Source organism: Sminthopsis crassicaudata, chromosome 4, assembly GCF_048593235.1.
Source record: "Sminthopsis crassicaudata isolate SCR6 chromosome 4, ASM4859323v1, whole genome shotgun sequence".
NCBI classification, from domain to species: Eukaryota; Metazoa; Chordata; class Mammalia; order Dasyuromorphia; family Dasyuridae; genus Sminthopsis; species Sminthopsis crassicaudata.
The window spans coordinates 157297298-157317283 of NC_133620.1; positions in this window are offsets into that span (position 1 = coordinate 157297298).

Sequence of the window (19986 nt, forward strand, 5' to 3'; positions counted from 1 at the left end):
TTTTTTAACTGGAGTCCAAATAATGTCAGTTCCAGGAGGGAACAGGTCTGAGGTTTCCCCATTTACTCTTGTGTAATCATAACGGCTACATTTTTGTCAGTTTCAAGATTCAGTTCAGTCAAAATAGAGTTTAGCATCCTAAATGGCCAGGTCTCAATCCATAGAAGACTCAAGAAAATAAAGACTAGAAGCTGGAATGGATCTTAATGGATCTTAAGATGTCATTCTTAGAAATTAGTATATAGAAAAGATTAAAATATTCTAAGGGTGTAATCCTTCCATCACTTCATATAGAAAAATTTCTACTGGAATGATAAACTTTTTGATTTAAAACTATCCAGCTGTTTAGATGTTAAGTATTCCAGCTCTTTTTTCCCCCTTATATGCTCAGGACAGTCCTGATACATAAAATTAACCAATCAATTAATTAAGCAAACAGCGTTTACTAAGTGTCTACTATGTTTCAGGTACCATATTAGACTGTGAGAATACAAAGATAAAATACAAATATCCTTTTGACTCAAAAAGCTTATATTCAATAGTCATTCCATTAACAAATATTTAATAAGTTCCTGCTGTGTACCAGATACTTAACTAAATGCTTGGGATAAAAAGAAAAACAAAAGACAGTCCCTGATCACAAGAAGCTCATTATCTAATAAGGGAAATAATATGCAAACAACTATGTATAAACAAGGTATAGATAAGACTAACAATATGTTCACATATAAGTATGAATGACAACAACATATATATATATATACATATATATATATGTATATATACATATATATACATATATATATAAGCTCATTTGTGAAATAAGGTCTTGGCAGCTTAGAAGATTAGAAAAGTCCTCATATAGAAAGTAGCATTCAACCTGAACTTGGAATGGAGCATTCAAAGAAGCCAAAGTGAAAAGAGAGTGGAGAATAAGGAGGATGGTATATATACTGAAAGGGAGCTATACTCCTTAGTCATCAATCCTCTTTCTTGAGAAAGAACAAAATATTTACATTAGGGAGCTCTTTGGGACACAAGCAGAAACTCCTAAATTCCTGAGCATTTTTTATGTTTTGAGGGAAGAGAGAAGACACGAGGAGAAACACACAATCCCCAGATCTTTCCCTACATCTGGAAATATATTGGGGAAAGACGTCTGTGAGGGGATTACCCACATACCCTATGGCAGGATCTCTCTGTAAATGTCTCTCTCTGATCATGGAAAACTCCTCCCTCCTTGGCACAGCTGGGAGAACTGAGGCATACCCAGGCATTACTTAAAGACCTAATTGCCTTGAATGATGCTCCTGATTTGTCTGAATCAGTAGGGGCACTGGGATTAACACTCAGGTTTTCTGACTGTCTAACCATGTCACCACAATTCACCCGCAGAAAGAGTGTTGGAAAAGGAAGCATAGATACTGCCTATGTGTATAGTAGAGGAAGGTGAGGCAGGAAAGTCAAGAGGCATATAGAGCACTATTTCCAGAGAGAAAGCTTCCATTATTTTGTTTTTCCTCCCAGACTCCAAACCCTTCTACAATTTGCAGAGAAAGGTGGCAAAAGGATTTCTCTCACCTAATAGTGCTCACCTATGGGATTTTTCTTAGGATAGTACTATTGCTACTGAAACACAAATCAAGATAAATTTGTTACAGTTAGATGCTAGCCATAGATGCTCCTCTTATCAGGACCTTCACATTTTCATTGTGGTCTAGACTATAGATAAGTCCATTTCAAACACAGACTATACAGGAAACAGTAAAAGTGCCCTGCTTATCTCTTCCTATTCTCTTCTCTTCTTTCTCCTTACTCCCCCTTCTTGTTTTCCCTCTTCTTTTTTTTTTTTTTAAAAACTCATTCTTGTTTCCTTTTCCTTCCTTATTTTTCATTATATTTCCCAACCCTGGAAAAAAAAATAAGGAATCCTGAACTGAGGTCCAAGACTGCTTTGCTACTCTTAATATTCTCTGCCTACCTCTCTGGTAAACGATCTTCCATTTGCTTGGCAGAGATGATTTCATTTTTTTTCCTCTGGGGGTGGGGCAGAGGGGAGGGAAGGAGAGCCACATGGGGATTGGTAGCCAGGCCATTCTAACCTTTAATTAATGCAGCTTTTCCTGTCTCACAAGTGTTATGAAAGTTATGCAGTTAAGATCTGAAACTTAGCTCCTCAAAGGTTAGGTGTTACGTAAGTGCATGAAAACAACAATAGCATTAGGGAGAGCCACTCTTGCAAATTAAACCAGACCAATAACTACAACTCAGAGAACCCTGATCTCATTTTCAAATATCTTTAAAAAAATAAATAAATAAAAAATAAGATCTATGGGGCCACCAAGTCAATAAATGCATATTTAGGAGTCTGGGATCTGGAAGAAATCATAGAAAAATGCCAAGTGAAGTTGGAAAAATGCTTCAGTGAATCTCTCCTTAATCATACCTTATTATTAGACTTGGGCATCTACAGAATGCTCTCCCCATGCTTCAATGGAGGGTAGAGGTGATCTGGAATTCTCAAAAGCTATTTCCAGTAGAACACAAGACCTGACAAGTTCTAGCACTCTGACAAAACAAAAAAAGCTTCAAGGACAAGGCCAGAAATACAATATATTTGAGGACTAGTCTAGCTAAAAATTCAGAAAACTTGCCATTAACAAGCTGGTCAGCAGGTGATGATTTTCTTTTCAGTGATTATAATTCATGAAAACTATCCACTCTCCCAGCAATGAATAACAACTTACAATTATATATTACTTTAAGGTTTATAATGCATTTTCCTTATAACAACCCTATAGTATAAGTAGTATACTTCTAGGTCCATTCTATTGATGAAGAAACAGAATGTTCTTGCTATAATTCTTTGGTCTCTTGAGACCCATTTCAAGGGTTGTTCTCTCCTTTTTGGAATGTCTTACATATGTTAAAAATTAATTGGAAGCAAATCAGGATATTTAAATCTAAAACAGTAAATGAAAATTACCCAAACCAGGTATGCTATCAATATTCAATTATCCAAGGATAGAAATTCCATAGTTAATTTCTCAAATTCTTAATGATGCTGTCATTTCCTTAATTACATACTTTAATTCAACCAAGATTTTATTTGCTTCAGTCTTAACAGGAGAAGTAATGTCTTCTACACCAAAATAATTAATTGCTATTTTTCAGGGGAAAACCAGATCAACAAATTTTTGGGGTCTGCTCCCCCCTGATCTTCTGTGTCATGCAATCTCTCTAAGGTGTCCCCTGCTGATCTCATACAACCACTGCTTAATGGTATTTTGTAGATCTTATAGTGGCTGTTAGTGACCACCAAGAATAACTTTACTGGGCTGGAAGTGAGGGAATTTATCTCTGTCATTTTGGGACATCAGAGGCAAATAGGTAACATAATAGATAGAATGCAACACATGGAGTAAGGAGGATCTGAATTGAGTTTTTCCTCAGATATTTATTAGCTATATGATCATGGAGAAGTCATTTGAATTCTCTGAATTTCTGTTATTATTATTGTTATTGTTAATATTAATATGGATAAGGTTCTACTTCTTCACCATAAGAGGAAAGCTGAACTCTTGATATCTTTTAGCTTAAAGATTGAAAAGCTTAAGCTACAACTCTTTAGAAAAGCAGGGTCTTCTCATATCTAACATTGGGATGGGAATAGCAAGAATCCTTGAAATAGTCTGCTTTTCCTATGATAACCAACATGTCTGCTCACTTTCATCATCTTGGCTTCAGTAACATTTTCTCACCAAAAAACAATTTCTCAACTCAAAAACTAATTTTTGGGGAACAATCAGCTAAGTAGGACCTACAGGCTTAAATTCTCTTTTTTTAACTTTCACTTCATAATTAGCAAGCAACACAGCATTGCTGTATAAAACTCTATGTGACCAAACACTCTGCATATAGTCAAATTGTCAAAAATTTATTCATTAAGAAATATTTAGATGCTGAACTTTTGTTGTACCAAGAAAAATTTTGGTTTCCAATGCAAATGAAGCAAATGGAAGGAGAAGACAAAGTGGTAAGTAGAAAGAACAAAAAAGAATAAGAGCCAGAGAAGAACATTTGAAGACAAACTGAAATTTGAACATTTCAATTGGCATTTTGAGGTCTCTTTACCCTTCAGTTTCCTCTTCTAAAAAATAAGGAATGGTTTAAGTGACTGCTAAGGTGTTTCTAATACAAAATGTATAACTGTTTCTTTGGAATATTTGGAAGGAATAATGAAAAAGACAAGGAAACTCTGTTGGGTAAAGACCCCTGAATTAGGAGTGAGAAGCCCTAAGTTTGAATTTCAATTCTATTACCCACTAGCTATTTGCTTTTCTAAAAGGTTCCTTACCTTTCTTGGTTGCATTTTCTGTATCTCTAACAAAGGAGAGATTGGACTAAATGATTTCTAAGATCCCTCTTGAATCCAATATTCTGATTCTACGTTCTATGGCCAAAGAAAATGACAGTAAGCAGAAAGGAAAAGAAAGGAGAAACAAAAAGGACAAAAATAAAATAGAAAGCAAATAAGATGAATGGAGTGAGAGCCAAAGGGTAAAGGTAAGAAAAATGGCCAAAGTCTCTAAGAGAAAAAAAAAAAGAAAACAAGAGAATCTTTTTTTTTCCCACACAGTCTTTCTGTCTCTTGCCACATATGCATCTCTCACAGCCTCTAATATTCATTAAATATGATTTGTCCAGTTGCAGCAATGAGGAAGCAAGGCAACCCCACCCCAAACAATGGACAAAGGTAACATGACTTCCACCCTACACTTGTAACTCCCAGTCAAATAGGCTGAATGAAGACTCCCCAGTCAAGTTCCCTGACATTCACTGCTAATTCTGTGGTTATTTTTTTTTCCTGCTTCTATTCAAAGATAAAACATTTAATATAAAGAAGAGAATTTATTCACCAAAGATTTTAATATTCCTGGATCTCTACTTTTATACAATTCTTTTCTCTTGCACCATCTTTTTACCCCTGCTATTTCCCTATAGTTCAGCACACACCTTTGGTTCAAATACACAAGTAAATTTTATAATAGTATAAGGAAATTTCAGGCTGCACACTGTCTGTAACTGATAGAAATTACAGTCGCATGTCATTCAGTAAGCTTGACACAGACTTATGGCATAAAACAACCCAGTTTAGACACTCCCTCTCATCAAGTTACAACAAAAAGGAAGTTCCTTTAAAAAAAAAAAAAAAACAGTTCAAAGGTCCTTCTTCTAGACTCTAACCCCTAAGCATTATGGATCTTCTGCCTGAGCTGCCTGACCATCATCTTCCAACGCCAGACCTATCTATTTTGATCAATTCACTGTGGGTATCCAGAAGAGCAAAGTCTTTTCCTATATGTGGCCCATGGCACTGCCTTTTAAGGCTCTGGTTTCTTAATATCTGTGCAACTTTCTGTTTAGCCATTTGGCTACTCTCAAGGTTCCCATAGGTTCTGACCCCAAGAAATTATATTTTCTTTGGACTCTTCTCTTCCTCAATAAATTAATCAATAAGCATTTGTCAAGTATATATTATGTGCCAAGTACTAGACATGTGGTAGAGATATACAAACAAAAACAATAAATAGTCCCTATCCTCAAGGAAATTACATTCTAAAGGGGAATACAGCACACATAGGGAACTAGTAACTAGGCAAGGAAGTTTTGGTCAATCCCTTATTACACTAATGTCTTAAAATAATTGAAATAAATTTCAATTAGATGTTAGTGAAGATAAATATGTAATTGTTCTCCCGTACAAATTTATGGACCTTCTAAAATCTGTCCCAGGTGAAGAACCTCTGGTATAGACAATCATAGGGATTGTTAATGGAACAAAGAATTTTACAATCTCATAAATGGCAATGGTGTCACTGTTTTAATTATTGTCCCCAGACTAGAACAAAAAGACCACCCTACCCTAGAGAAGTAGGCATTCAAATGGGTAGACAGAATATATAAATTGGAATTGAAAAATTGGTGAGGGGAGCAGGTGAGGAATGAAATATCTCACATGATAGAGAATGGTCAAAAAGTCAGAGGTAGGGCCTAAAGAAATGAACATATGATTAGCCTGGGCCTTTTCCTTAGAATGGAGGTTCTGGGAATAACTAACCAATCAGAAAGAGAAGCAACAAAGGAGGAGTAATTCAGGAATAGAGCAAGCTCTTTATTCTTCATGATTATCCTTGCCTTCTTCCTCATTTCCATCAAGCCATCTAAGTTCTGTTGTCCAGTTTTCAATCCTCAATATACTATGGATTAATAATTTCTTTTTTTAGATCTGTTTTCATTCCAGAATTTATAATCCATATTTGCATATTAGAAGATCATCATCCATTTACCTTAGGTAGATATTCCTTTCAAGATTTTTAAAAGCCTCAGATTCTAACAACATTTTAATATAATAATCTTTAGCTCATTTTCTGAAACCTCTCCAATAATCCACAAATATCTCTTTGTGAAGGAATTTTTTTGCCTTAAAACCTATCAACTATACAAAAACAAATATGAAGAAATTATATTATTTATCAGATGCTAAGAGCTGATAGAGAAGATAAGTTGAAACCCTATATAATTAATATCTTCAAAGAGCTTACAATCTACTCAGTATAGAGTAAAATGCCAATTACATCATACATACTATGTAGTATATATACTATATACACACATACACTATGAACTGTTGCCACTTAACAAAGTATCTGGCTCATATTAAGTATAATGCTTTTTCATGTATTAGAAAATTATATAACAAATTATTCTATGAGACCTGAGAAGAAAGCTGTTACTAAATAGATGGACCAAAGAAGGTTATATGTAAGAAATGGTATTTGAATTGGACTTTAAAGGATAAATATGAAATCAACAGGAAAAGATGTAGAGGAGAGAATTCTAGGCACAGCAAAGAATATAAATAAAGATACACAGGCAAGAAAACATCTTACAGCATATGGAAGCAAAGAGTAATCCAGTTTGATTGCAGAATAAAATTCATAAAGAAAAGGACTATGGGGTGAAGCTGGAAAAATAAAGTTCTATGACATGGAGAAGAGGGCCTTGAATTTGAAATTTGCTTGGGAAAACTTTATTTTTAGGATCGGAGAGACCACCACAAATGTATTATTAATTCAATTCAATTTAACAAAATTCAAAAAGGACTGAATAGGATTTCCCATACTCTCCCTCAAGACCTAATAGTTTTCCTAATAAAGATGACAAAGTTGTCTCTTTTACCCAATTAATTTCTACTTTCCTTCATGAAGCTTCCTAGTAATAGTTTTTAGCTGTGTTATCATGCTGCCTGAGCACCAACTTGTATAAAAACTCCTATGAACATGGAATTTGGTAAATGTCTAAAGAATGCAAGAATAACTACAAGTTACCTTGATCAACAAATGTAGTTCCATGTTGAAATGGGAGGGGGTAGAAGAGAAGAGAATGCTGCAGCATAGGGAGCATGAATCTATAGTGGCTTAGTGCCTTTGTATCCTGGTTACATATTCTTGTTATACTAGACCTAAGCAAACCTCATTTTGTTAACTATTAAAGTATTATTAAATACTATTTGAATCTGAATTAACAAGGTGTTGGAGTCATTCCCTTAAATATATATAATATACATGTATTATATATATATATAGATATATATATATGAAAAATAAGTATAGTATAAATTAAGATGTGAAGGAAAGAGGAATAATCTGGACTTTAGGAAAATTTGAGGAAGAAAAGAACACTTTCAGCTGAAGCAGTATCACTTCAATTGTGACTTGAAGGAAGATAAAATTTCTGGAAGATAAAGGTGAGGATAGAAATATAGGACATGGCTTATATGAATGCATGGAAGTGAGAGGTGAAATGATAAGTGTGGGGAATGGCCATTAGTCCAGTTGGGTTGGACTGTGGAATTCACTGAGGGAAGTTATTGTGAAATAAGACTGGAAAAACAGGTTGGAGTCAGATTTTGCAGGATCTAAAATGCCAAGTTGAGAACTTTATATTTTATCCTAGAGTAAATAGGAAGTCTGAGGACAGATGGAAAGGAACAACTAATAAGGAAGCTGAAAATAAATCAGGATGCAGACAGAGAAGGCTGTTAGATCAAAGTTGAAGGATGAAAATGGAAAGAATTTGGATTCAAAGAATCTGAGTTCAAATCTCAACTCTGTAATTTACTAACAATTTAATCCTGGAAAAGTCGTCACACTCTCTAAAGCTCTTTTCCTCACCTGCAAAATGAGGCAATTAGATTAAATGGCCTTTGGCATTTAAAGCTACAGTTCTATTATCTTAAAGAAGAGCCCAGATCTCCAATATAATAGTTTAATTGGTCATAAGAGGAGAGAAGAAAATAGGAAATGTAGGAAATGAGATAAAAGGTAGATATGGATAATATAGAAAAATTGTCAAGTAAAAAAGGATCCAACTGAGATAAAATATGTGAACATGTAATGGGTGAATAAATAACTTCATGATTTTGTGCAACAATCCTGAAGCAGGAGCATACAAATCAGATAGTATAGAAATGAGGACTTAAAATCAGGAATAGTAGAAGGTCATGAAAACAAGATATAACAAGCATGTCTTCTGGGCTACATCCCCATGTATACTGAATTAATAGAACAAGTACAGTAGCTACAAAACTTTCCTCCTCAAAACTCCCACAAATGCACACATCAGCATAAAGAGTGAGCACATATATACAGCAGTTTAGTAAAGCAGACATGTAGCCAAAGCTATTCACTTCTCTTGTACTCTTAAGACTTCAAAGGACCTTTTCTTCTTGTGGAGACTTCAAAAAGCTTGTCCTTGGCTGAAGTTTGGCAATTTGCTCAGATGACCTCCCAGGGTTCCCCCTTTTCCATAGTTCAACTATCAATGATGAGGGCTGGCTCTCTCTTAAGTTTATAGAGTTTTCTCTTCTTCTATCCTCCTCACTCATATAACTCAGATTCCTTCCACCATTATATCCACCTTCATTCCTGTCTCACAAAAGCAGGCTACCTCTCTCCTTGCTAGGACAAACACTTATTTGTGATTAAATATTCTCATTCCATCTTCTCTTCTCTAGCATATTGTTCCCACTATCATTTCCCCCTTAACCATTTATTTGAAATCTTTTCCTTGCTACTATCTATAAACATCACCATGTATCTATCAGCCCTATTTTCTCTCATTGGATAACCATTTGAATATCTCAAACTAGATGGCCCAAAGATATATTAAATTCAGTATGCCTAATGGAAAATTCATTCTCCTACTCACCCTTGGCAAAAAAATAAAAATAAAAATAACATAAAAACCTCTTTTTTTCTTAATTTCCCTGTTACTGTTAAGGGTTTCACTATACTGTTAAAGTTGTTGAGGCTCACAACCTGGTTGTGATCCTTGATTATTTACTCTCTCATTCCCCAAATACAATTTTTGGCAAGCTCAGTCAATGTTAATAGTATAACATTTCTCATATATTCCCCTTTCTGTCATGTGATATTTTCATAACCATGGGGCAGACAGTAATCACCTCACATCTTTGCTATTGCTATAGCCTCCTTTTTGGTCTCCATATCTCAAGTCTATCCATTCTCCATTCCTTCTTTCACAACTATTAAACTGATCTTCCTAAAGTTCAGACGAATTCAGGAAAAGGTAATAGTGAAAGGATGAGGTTGTGGGGGTGTGTACCAAGATGGTAACAATGTCAGAGGACAGAAGGGGAATATTTATGAAATATTATTTTTAAAATACTGACAGGACTTGGCAATAGATTTGCTATAAATGAGAGAAAGTATGAATAATCAAGAATAATACATAGGTTTTGAACATGAGTGACTGAGAGGATGTTTGTGCCCTTCAGAGCAATAAGAAAGATAGGAAGAGAGAAGGATTTGGGAGAAAAATAATGTGTTCAGTCTGGGACATTATGTTTTACACAATTACAGGATATCTACTTTGATATGTCCAATAGGTAGTTGAAAATGAGAGTGTGGAGGTTAGAAGAGAAGTTAGAACTGAATGAGTAGAACTGAGAATCATCAATATTGAGATAATAATTGATTCCATGGGTGCTGGTGAGATCACCAAGTGAAGCAGTACAGAGAGAGAAGACTAGAGGAGCCAGGACAAAGTCCAGAACTAGGGAAATGATTGTCCTTGTACTTTGCTCCAGTCAGACCACATATGGAAAATTATATTCAATTCTAAGTGCCATAGTCTCAAAAAGTCACTGACCAACTAGAGAGTGTGCAGAACAGAGTGGCCAGGATTATAAAGGGTATCAAGAATTCATATTAAGGTAGTTAATATGTCCTGTATATTGTCCTGTAAAAGAGAAGATCCATGGGGCACAGGGTGACTGTCTTGAACATTTGAAAGGTTTTTATGTAGAATTTTAAATAAACTTGTTCTGCTTGGCTCTAGGAGATAGAAATAGAAATAAGAAGTGGAGATTACCAAGAAACTTTGGCTTAATATAAGGCAAAATATAATTTCCTCCAATATATAACTCTCCAAAAGTATAATGGGCTTTTATAGGTTAGTGAGTTCATCCTCATTAGAAGTCGTCAAGCAAAGACTGGATCTCAACTTTGGAGAAATGGTATAAGGAGGTATATACATGGTTTCTGAGGTCTCTTCATAGATTTGTGATCTGTAGTTCAAAAGCTACTCTAAATCATTATATAGGTGAATTTTGGCACAAAAATAGACTGCTGACTTTCTGCCAGTTATCTGCCTTATGAATTTAGCATATTTCACCATCTCCAGTAACTACTAATCAAGGCCAAAAGTTATAGCTCCATAATTGTTTCTCCCATGGGCATTCTCTCATGAATTGGGTAACCTCTTTTAATTGCCATTCTGTGTGAAATATTAACAACCATAACTGAGTAAATGCAGATTTACTTACATTTTTGCCTGAGTAAGGCTTGATGAAGAAATTAAAGTCAGGATTTGAGGAAAGGTAACAATTTTACAGTTCAATCCCTGACAATTCATTATCTCAAAGTATTACTTGCAAATTATAATTTTCTAAAATGATTCTACAGGTAAATTTGGTGGAATAGAAAGTGGGAGACTTCAACAACTTCTAATCTACTGCAAAATTTTCACCTATTTCTCCTAGGATTAAAAAAAATAAATACCAAATGCCCAGAATAGTCCTTAGTCCTTTTAAATATTAAAATAGTTCTAATCATGATTGGTACATTTAGGGTAGTGGTTGTAGTGGAAGTGATTGTTGGTACATAGTTCATTCACTCAGTTGTGTCTGACTCTTCATGACCCCAGTTGGGGTTTTCTTGTTAAAGATACTGGAATGGTTTGACATTTCCTTCTTCAGCTAATTTGACAGATGAGAAAACTGACACAGAGTTAAGTGACTTGCCCAGGGTCACCCAGCTAGCATGTGTCTGAGGCTACATTTGAATGCAGGTCCTTCTGAATCCAGGCCCAATGTTCCATCTACTGCACTACCAAGCTGCCACTATTTCAGATAGCTACCATCTTTCCTCATCTCTAAACATTTACTGAGCCTGAAAGCAACACTGAATCCATCCTACTTCCTCAAGTAACATATATGTCTTCCATTTCAACCTGATATACCCATTGCTTCACCTATTCCTCTCTGCCATTTGGAAACCTTGCTCTACCTCTTTAATAAGTCCACTAAATCGTCAAATTGCAATATCTCCTACTTTTTTACATTCTAAAATTTTTCAGCCAATTTTTTTTCACCATATTTTAACAAAATCTTGGCACTCTCTTGAGGACACCTTTTTAGTCCTCTCCACCAATAGTCACTCCTCCTTTTCCCTTGATAAAAAAGAATAAAGGTGAGTGTAAAAGTAGTCTTTATTCCTCCCTTCTTCTTTAAAATCATATTTCTGCCACTATTCCACTATTCATCAATCACCCTTCTTTTTCTAAGCTCCATTCTATTTGCTTGGTAGTGTGAAACCCATCAATATAATATACCTTTGACTAAGTAGACCTCATTCAAAAGGAATAATATAGTAAAAGAAGATTATAAGAATAGCAAAGATTAAGAAAGTTTCCTCATATGGGGAAATCCAGGACTCAGTAGAGAGAAGCATTAATTAGTGAGCAATTTTTTATGACTTAAAGGCTTGAAAAATGTTGTATGTTTTACATCATATGATCCTCATAAAAACCCTATAAGAAAGATACTATTATTACCCTCATTTTACAGATAAGGAAACTGAGGCTGAAAGAGGTGAAATGATTTGCCGAGAGTCAGTCAGCAAGTTATGTTTGAGATGGGATTTAAATTTGTCTTCCTGACTTGAAATTCAATGCTCTTACATTCTACACCACCTAGATGCCTTTCCTTTGGACAATGAGGAAAGGAAGAAGAAATGTAAGCAATTTTGTCTTCAAAGTATACTATAGACCTCTTAAGCAGAAAGAGGAAATATACAGACTTTTGGGGAAAGAAATCACAAATCTGACAGTCATGTTATGGTAGTGAGAGGGAAAATTTTATTATGCAGACATCTGGTAGAGTGTTTATGCCAAAATAACTTCTTTATTTGCCTTAGTGAGAATTTCCTCCTTCAAAAAGTGAAAGAACCAAGAAAGGGCAAAGTCTATTCTAACTCTAATCTTCATTATCAGGAAGGACTTGGTTGCTGGCATTTAAGTGGTACAAATGTAATGTGGAAATGATTAGAAATCGTGATAGAGAATCTCCAAATAACCTTAGCATCATTCTTTCCGCCAGTCTCAGAGGATAAGATGCCTCTTCTTTCTTTTAGAACCAAAGTCTCTACTTTGTGCCCTTGATCTCATACCCTCCTCTCTCCTCTGAGAGCTTGTCCCTTCCTCTGCTTTATTTTTGGTCTCTCTTCATTTAGAAAAACTTCAATCAGAGCATTTCCTCTGAAAGTACTTTTTAAATGAACCATCTCTGCTGCTGCTTATTATTTTATTAACCTGTTTTTAGTGTAGACTATTCTGTACTATAAAAGAAAAGATTCTACAGAAGGACTATGTGTACAAATGTGATTCCTTTTAAAATATCTGATCCCACAGATCAGGAACACAAATGACCAATTTTTCATATGTTCTAATACATATATTTATTAGCTCCTTTCCCTGTTACATGCAAATATTATCAAATGTTATCATATTCTTTAAAAAAAAAAAAACCTCACTTGAGCCTATTATCCCTTCAAGCTACAATTCTAACTGACCATGTCATTACCTCCATTTTTTTCATCTTCCACTCACTTCTCAATCCCTTGCAATCTAGCTTGATTCCCCTTTCCAAATGTGAATCCTCCCTCTTTTAGTTATCAATGATTAGTATCCCAGTGCCATTTAACTAATTAGAATCAATTAGCTCTTAAAAGGAAATATTTACTTTAAAGATATAGCAAGAATAGAAGTACAAATATTTCTCTTCTATTTACTTTAGGCTGCACTCTCACCTGTACTATCTCAGTTTTTAGGGATAGTGTGCTCAGTTTTAATGTAGTTTCTACATAGCTTGGGTCCAAATGACAAATGCAGCCATATTTCAGCTGTTCTGAAGTTGTGTTCAAATCCTCTTTCATTCTCTAATCATTCATTCTCATTTTGGTGTCAACATGACCTTGTTGACTTCCAGATTCCTGGACTATTGGACTCCATCTACATTGTCCTGCAGGAACTGCTCCACAACTGGTCCACCAACGTACATCTCAGCACTATCTTGGACTCCAAGATGAAAGTACTATACAGTACTACCTTTGCTGGGGAGTTACTCCTCACAGCCAAGGGCAATAGCAGTAATGGTAGGGACTGGACACTATGTTTGACCAACCTTATATCTTTACAGCTTAAGCAAGACAATAACTAAATGCATTGAATGCCAAGGAAAAGTCAAGTATTGAAGCATTTTTCCCATTGAAAAGCATCAAATAAAGAGGAAGGAAGGGAAGGAAAGGAAGAAGAGAAGAAAAGAGAGGGGAGGGGAGGAGAAAGGAGGAGAGGAAGAGAAGGTATAATACAGCCCTGGTGGAAATGAAACTGAAAAGAGTTAGATGGGCATTTAAAGTCATTGGCCTTTTCTAAGATTTCATCCTTCTTAACTTTTTAAAATTACCAATTATTTTTCATAAGCTCACCTTTCTTCATCTCTATTCCCACTAAAGATAAAAGAAAAAGAAAAAACAGATACACATGATTAAGCAAAATTAATTCCCACGTTGTGAATGTTATATTACTCTACTTCTTGAGTCTACCTCTTCTCTATCAGGAAGTAATGACTTGGGGTAGCTAGATGGTGCAGCCTTGAATTCAGGAGAACCCGAGTTCAAATGTGGTCTCAGACACTTAAAAGCTGTGTAACACTGGGCAACTCACTTAACTCACTTAACCCCAGCCTCAGGGAAAAGAAAAAAAAAAAAAAAAAGGAAGTAATGACTTACTTTATCAACATCAAATCTCTGGAACCATAACTGGTCATTGTGTTGATTAGAGTTCTTAAGTCTTTTAACATTATTTGTATTTACAATGTTGTTTTTATTTCATAAATTGTTCTTCTTGTTCTGCTTACTTTGCTCTGCATTAGGTTATACAAGTCTTCCCAGATTTTTTTAACAGTTCTTTTCCTTATTATTTTACAAGTCAGATGAGCAAAAAGAGAATCACAAAGTTGTCAAAAAAAAAAAAAAAAAAAAAAAAAAAAACAACCAAGGGATGAGAAAATACCCAAAATAAGGCAGATAGTTAAGAGTATAAAATATAGAAGAGAAGACTCTGAGTTAAATCTTTAAGAAATACCAGGAAGCCAAGAAGTAGAAAGAATAAGAAAAAGCATTCCAGGAATAGTAGATAGTCACTGAAAAGGTTCAAAACAAGGAGATAGAATGTCTTGTGTAAGGAACGGCTGGAAGGCCAGTATTCCTAGATCATAAAGTAGATAGAGAGAAGTGAAGTTTAAAAAAGTAAGAAGAGGGGGGAGGAGCCAAGTTGGCGGAGAAGATAGAGGCAAATTTATAAGCTCCCTTCTTCCCTCACTACCAACTACTTAAATCAGCCTCAAAAATAACGCTGGACTGATAAAAACCACAAGGTTAAGAAGCACAACTTACTAGCTGAAGAGAATCTGGAATTTCAACAGAAAAGGTCAATCCTAGAGGAGGAAAAAAAGATCAGCACGGACAGGGTTGGACTAGGTGCTAGCACACTGTGCCAAATGGGCTGGGGAGAACTCTGGGATCAGAGAAGCCATTGAGATAGAGGAATCTGGCACAGGCTGATAGCTCTACTCTGCTTATAAAACAGCAGATCAGAAGAGAAATCAAGCCACTTTAAAATATAAAGCCAGATCCTAGAACCAACCCAATTCAGAAAGTAACCTAACACCAATCCCAGCACGGCTGTGCAACTGCCTTCTGCCTTCTGTCTGGGGCTTCTCCTTGGGGTAGTTAAGAACCTGAACAGCAGGGGACACAGCCCAGGGCAGCCTTTAATCCATATAGTGCGGGGCTCAGCCTGAGGCAGTGGAATTCTAGCAGTAACAAAACTCCAACAGCAGCAGACCTCCCAGAACAGCAGAACCTCCACAACAGGGACCGTGGTTTCTGGGAAGACACTTCTGGTTTGAGCACAAGGGCTTTTCTCATCACTTGCTAATATCCATGGCCCCACAGGAGGCTTTGGCTGGGGTTTGTGATGCTTTCACTGTTCAGCCTTAAACCTCAGGGCAGTTGCTAGGAGACACACCGGGTTCCTCACTGGGCACTCCTTGCAGCGTAGCGGTGCTAACCACCTTTGAGGCATTTCCGGGGAGGAGGAAGAACTCTCCCAGAGCTCTCTCTTAGCCCAGTCACAGGATTGCTGCATCCATCCGGTCTGAGAGGAAGCTGATAAATTTCTTACCCAAGGGCAGACCCCACACAGAATGTTAACAATGAGTAAGAAGCTGAAGAGAATGATTGACACTGCTATACAGAGAAAGAGCGGGTATCCAACCCTATGGAGGCTAATAGCAGACAGTCTCCAGATAACACCCTAAAGGGGAATGATACCTGCTCTTCATCACATAACTCTCTCCTAGAAGAGACTATTAAAAAGTTAAGAAAGTTTGAAGGAAAATGGGGAAAGGAAAGAGAAGCTATGATAGAGAATAACAATGTCCTAAAATTTTGAGTTGGAAAAAATAAAGAATTCACAGGAGGTGCAGGGAAACAAAATTTGTGAATTAGAAAAGGTTTTAAAATTACAGGAAAGTAGGATTTCTGAATTGGAAAAGATAAAAAATTCCCAAGAAAGTAGTATTTGTGATTTGGAAAAAGAAAATGACTCACTTAAAAAAATTAGTGAAATGGAAAAAAATTCAATAGACCAAATAATTCATTTAAAAACTCAATTGGACATATACAAAAAGAACTAAAAAATGTGAATGAAGAAAATAACTCATTAAAAATCAGGACTGAACAAATAGAAGTGAATGATTCAATAAGAAATGAAGAATCAGTCAAACAAAGATAAATAAATAAATAAATAAATAAATAAAGAGCTGGAGAATAATGTCAAATATTTACTGGGAAAATCTATAGACCTGGAAAATAGATCTAGGAGAGTTAATCTGAGGATCATTGGACTTCCCAAAAATTATGATGAAAAAAAAGAGCCTAGATTCTATTTTACAGGAAATAATCAAAGAGAACTGTCCAGAGATAATAGAAACAGAAGGGAAAATAGGCATTGAAAGAATTCATTGAACACCTTCTGAAAAAGACCCTAAAAAAGAATTCCACGGAACATAGTGGCTAAGCGCAGAACTACCAAACTAAGGAAAAAATATTGCAAGCAGCTAGGAAAAAACAATTCAAATATCAAGGTGCCACAATAAAGGTCACACAAGATCTGGCTGCCTCCACATTAAAGGATCGAAGGGCCTGGAACCTGATATTCTGAAAGGCAAAAGAACAAGGATTGCAACCAAGAATGAACTACCAGCTAAGTTTAGCATTTTCTTCCATGGAAGAAGATTGTCATTTAATGAAACAGAGGAATTCCATTTGTTTCTAAGAAAAAAAAAACAGACTTAAACAAAAAATTTGATCTACATTCACAAGACTCAAGAGAAGCAGAAAAAGGTAAAAAGAACTCTTGAGAACTATATCTCTGTTGTGGATATACAGAAAGTCCACATGGATAATTTGATTTTACTGATATAACATTAAAAAAGGGAAGTAGTAAAGGGAAGGGGATAGTATCAGAAAAAGGGAAAGGAGAGATAAAAAGAGGAAAACTACATCCCAGAAAGAGGCATAGAAAATCTACCACATCTGAGGGAATTTAGAGAGGGGGAAAAACATTGTGTGAATCTTACTCTCATCAGAGTAGGCTCAAAAAGTAAATAATTGACATATTTGTTTTTCAGAGAATTCTCTCTCACCTCATTATAGGGGGGAGAGGAAAAGGGAAAAAGAAAAAGGGAATAAGGGAAGGGTACAAGAAAGGGGAAGGGACTTAAAAGGAGGGGGGAGGGATACTAAAAAGGGAGGGTTGTGCATCACAAGTGGGGTCCATAAATTAAATACTGGGGAAGGGGTTCAGGGGGGACAAGGGGAAAAAAAGCATAATCAGGGGATAATATGATGGCAGGAAATACAGAATTAGTAATTTTAACTGTAAATGTGAATGGGATGAACTCTCCCATTAAACAGAGGCTGATAGCAGACTGGATCAAAAGTCAGAACCCTACAATAAGTTGTTTACAGGAAACACACTTAAAGCAGGTAGATACATACAGAGTAAAGGTAAAAGGTTGGAGCAGAATCTATTATGCTTCAAATGAAGCCAAAAAAGGAGGGATAGCTATCCTTATCTCAGATCAAGCAAAAGTAGAAATTGATCTAATTAAAAGAGATAAGGAAGGAAACTATATCCTGCTAAAAGGTAGCATAGACAATGAAGCCATATCAATACTAAACATATATGCACCAAGTGGTACAACATCTAACTTCCTAAAGGAAAATTAAGAGAGTTGCAAGAAGAAATAGACAGCAAAACTATAATAGTGGGAGATCTCAACCTTGCACTCTCAGAATTAGATAAATCAAACCACAAAACAAATAAGAAAGAAATTAAAAAGGTAAATAGAACATTAGAAAAACTAGGTATGATAGATATTTGGAGAAAACTGAATGGTAATAGAAAAGAGTATACTTTCTGTTCAGCAGTTCATGGAACTTATACAAAAATTGACCATATATTGGGACATAAAGATCTCGAAATTAAATGCAGGAAGGCAGAAAGAATAAATGCCTTCTTCTCAGATCACCATGCAATAAAAACTACATTCAACAAGAATTTAGGGGTAAATAGACCAAAAAGTAATTGGAAACTAAATAATCTCATCTTAAAGAATGACTGGGTGAAACAGCAAATTATAGAAACAATTAATAATTTCACCCAAGATAATGACAACGATGAGACATCATAACAAAATTTGTGGGATACAGCTAAAGTGGTAATAAGGGGAAATTTTATATCTTTAGAGGATTATTTGAATAAAATGGAGAAAGAGAAAATTAATGAATTGGGCCTGCAACTTAAAAAGCTAGAAAAAGACCAAATTAAACACCTCCAATCAAAAACTAAATTTGAAATTCTAAAGTTAAAAGGAGAAATCAATAATATTAAAAGTAAAAAAGCTATTGAATTAATAAATAAAACTAAGAGTTCATTTTATGAAAAAGCCAATAAAATAGATAAACCTTTATTAATCTGATCAGAACAAGGAAAGAGGAAAATCAAATTGTTAGTCTTAAAAATCAAAAGGGGAATGAAGAGGAAATTAGAGAAATGGTAAGGAGTTACTTTGCCCAACTTTATGCCAATAAATTTGATAACTTAAGTGAAATGGATGACTACCTCCAAAAATATAGGCTTCTTAGGTTAACAAAGGAGGAGGCAAACTGCTTAAATAGTCCCATTTCAGAAAAAGAAATAGAACAAGCTATTAATCAACTCCTCAGGAAAAAATCCCCAGGACCAGATGGATTTACATGTGAATTCTACCAAACATTTAAAGAACAATTAGCCCCAATGTTATATAAACTATTTGAAAAAATGGGGATGAAGGAGTCCTACCAAAGTCCTTTTATGACACAGACATGGAAATGATACCTAAACCAGGTAGATTGAAAACTGAGAAAGAAAACTATAGACCAATCTCCTTAATGAATATTGATGCTAAAATCTTAAATAAGATATTAGCAAAAAGACTTCAGGAAATCATCCCCCGGATAATACACTATGATCAAGTAGGATTTATACCAGGAATGCAGGGCTGGTTTAATATTAGGAAAACTATTAGTATAATTGACCATATTAATAATCAAATTAATAAAAACCATATCATCATCTCAATAGATGCAGAAAAAGCATTTGATAAAATACAACATCCATTCCTACTAAAAACTCTTGAGAGTATAGGAATAAATGGACTATTCCTTAAAATAGTCAGGAGCATATATTTAAGACCATCAGTAAGCATAATATGTAATGGAGATAAACTGGAACCTTTCCCAGTAAGATCAGGAATGAAACAAGGTTGCCCACTATCACCATTACCATTCAATATTGTATTAGAAATGCTAGCCTCAGCAATAAGAGTCAAGAAAGAGATTAAAGGAATAAGAGTAGGTAATGAGGAAATCAAACTGTCACTCTTTGCAGATGATATGATGATATACTTAGAGAACCCCGGAGATTCTAATACAAAGTTATTAGAAATAATTCACAACTTTAGCAAAGTTGCTGGATACAAAATAAATCCACATAAATCCTCAGCATTTGTATACATCACCAACAAAATGCAACAGCAAGAGATACAAAGAGAAATTCCATTCAAAACAAATGTCGAGAGTATAAAATATTTGGGAATCCATCTACCAAAGAAAATTCAGGAATTATATGAGCAAAATTATAAAACACTTGCCACAAAAATAAAGTCAGATT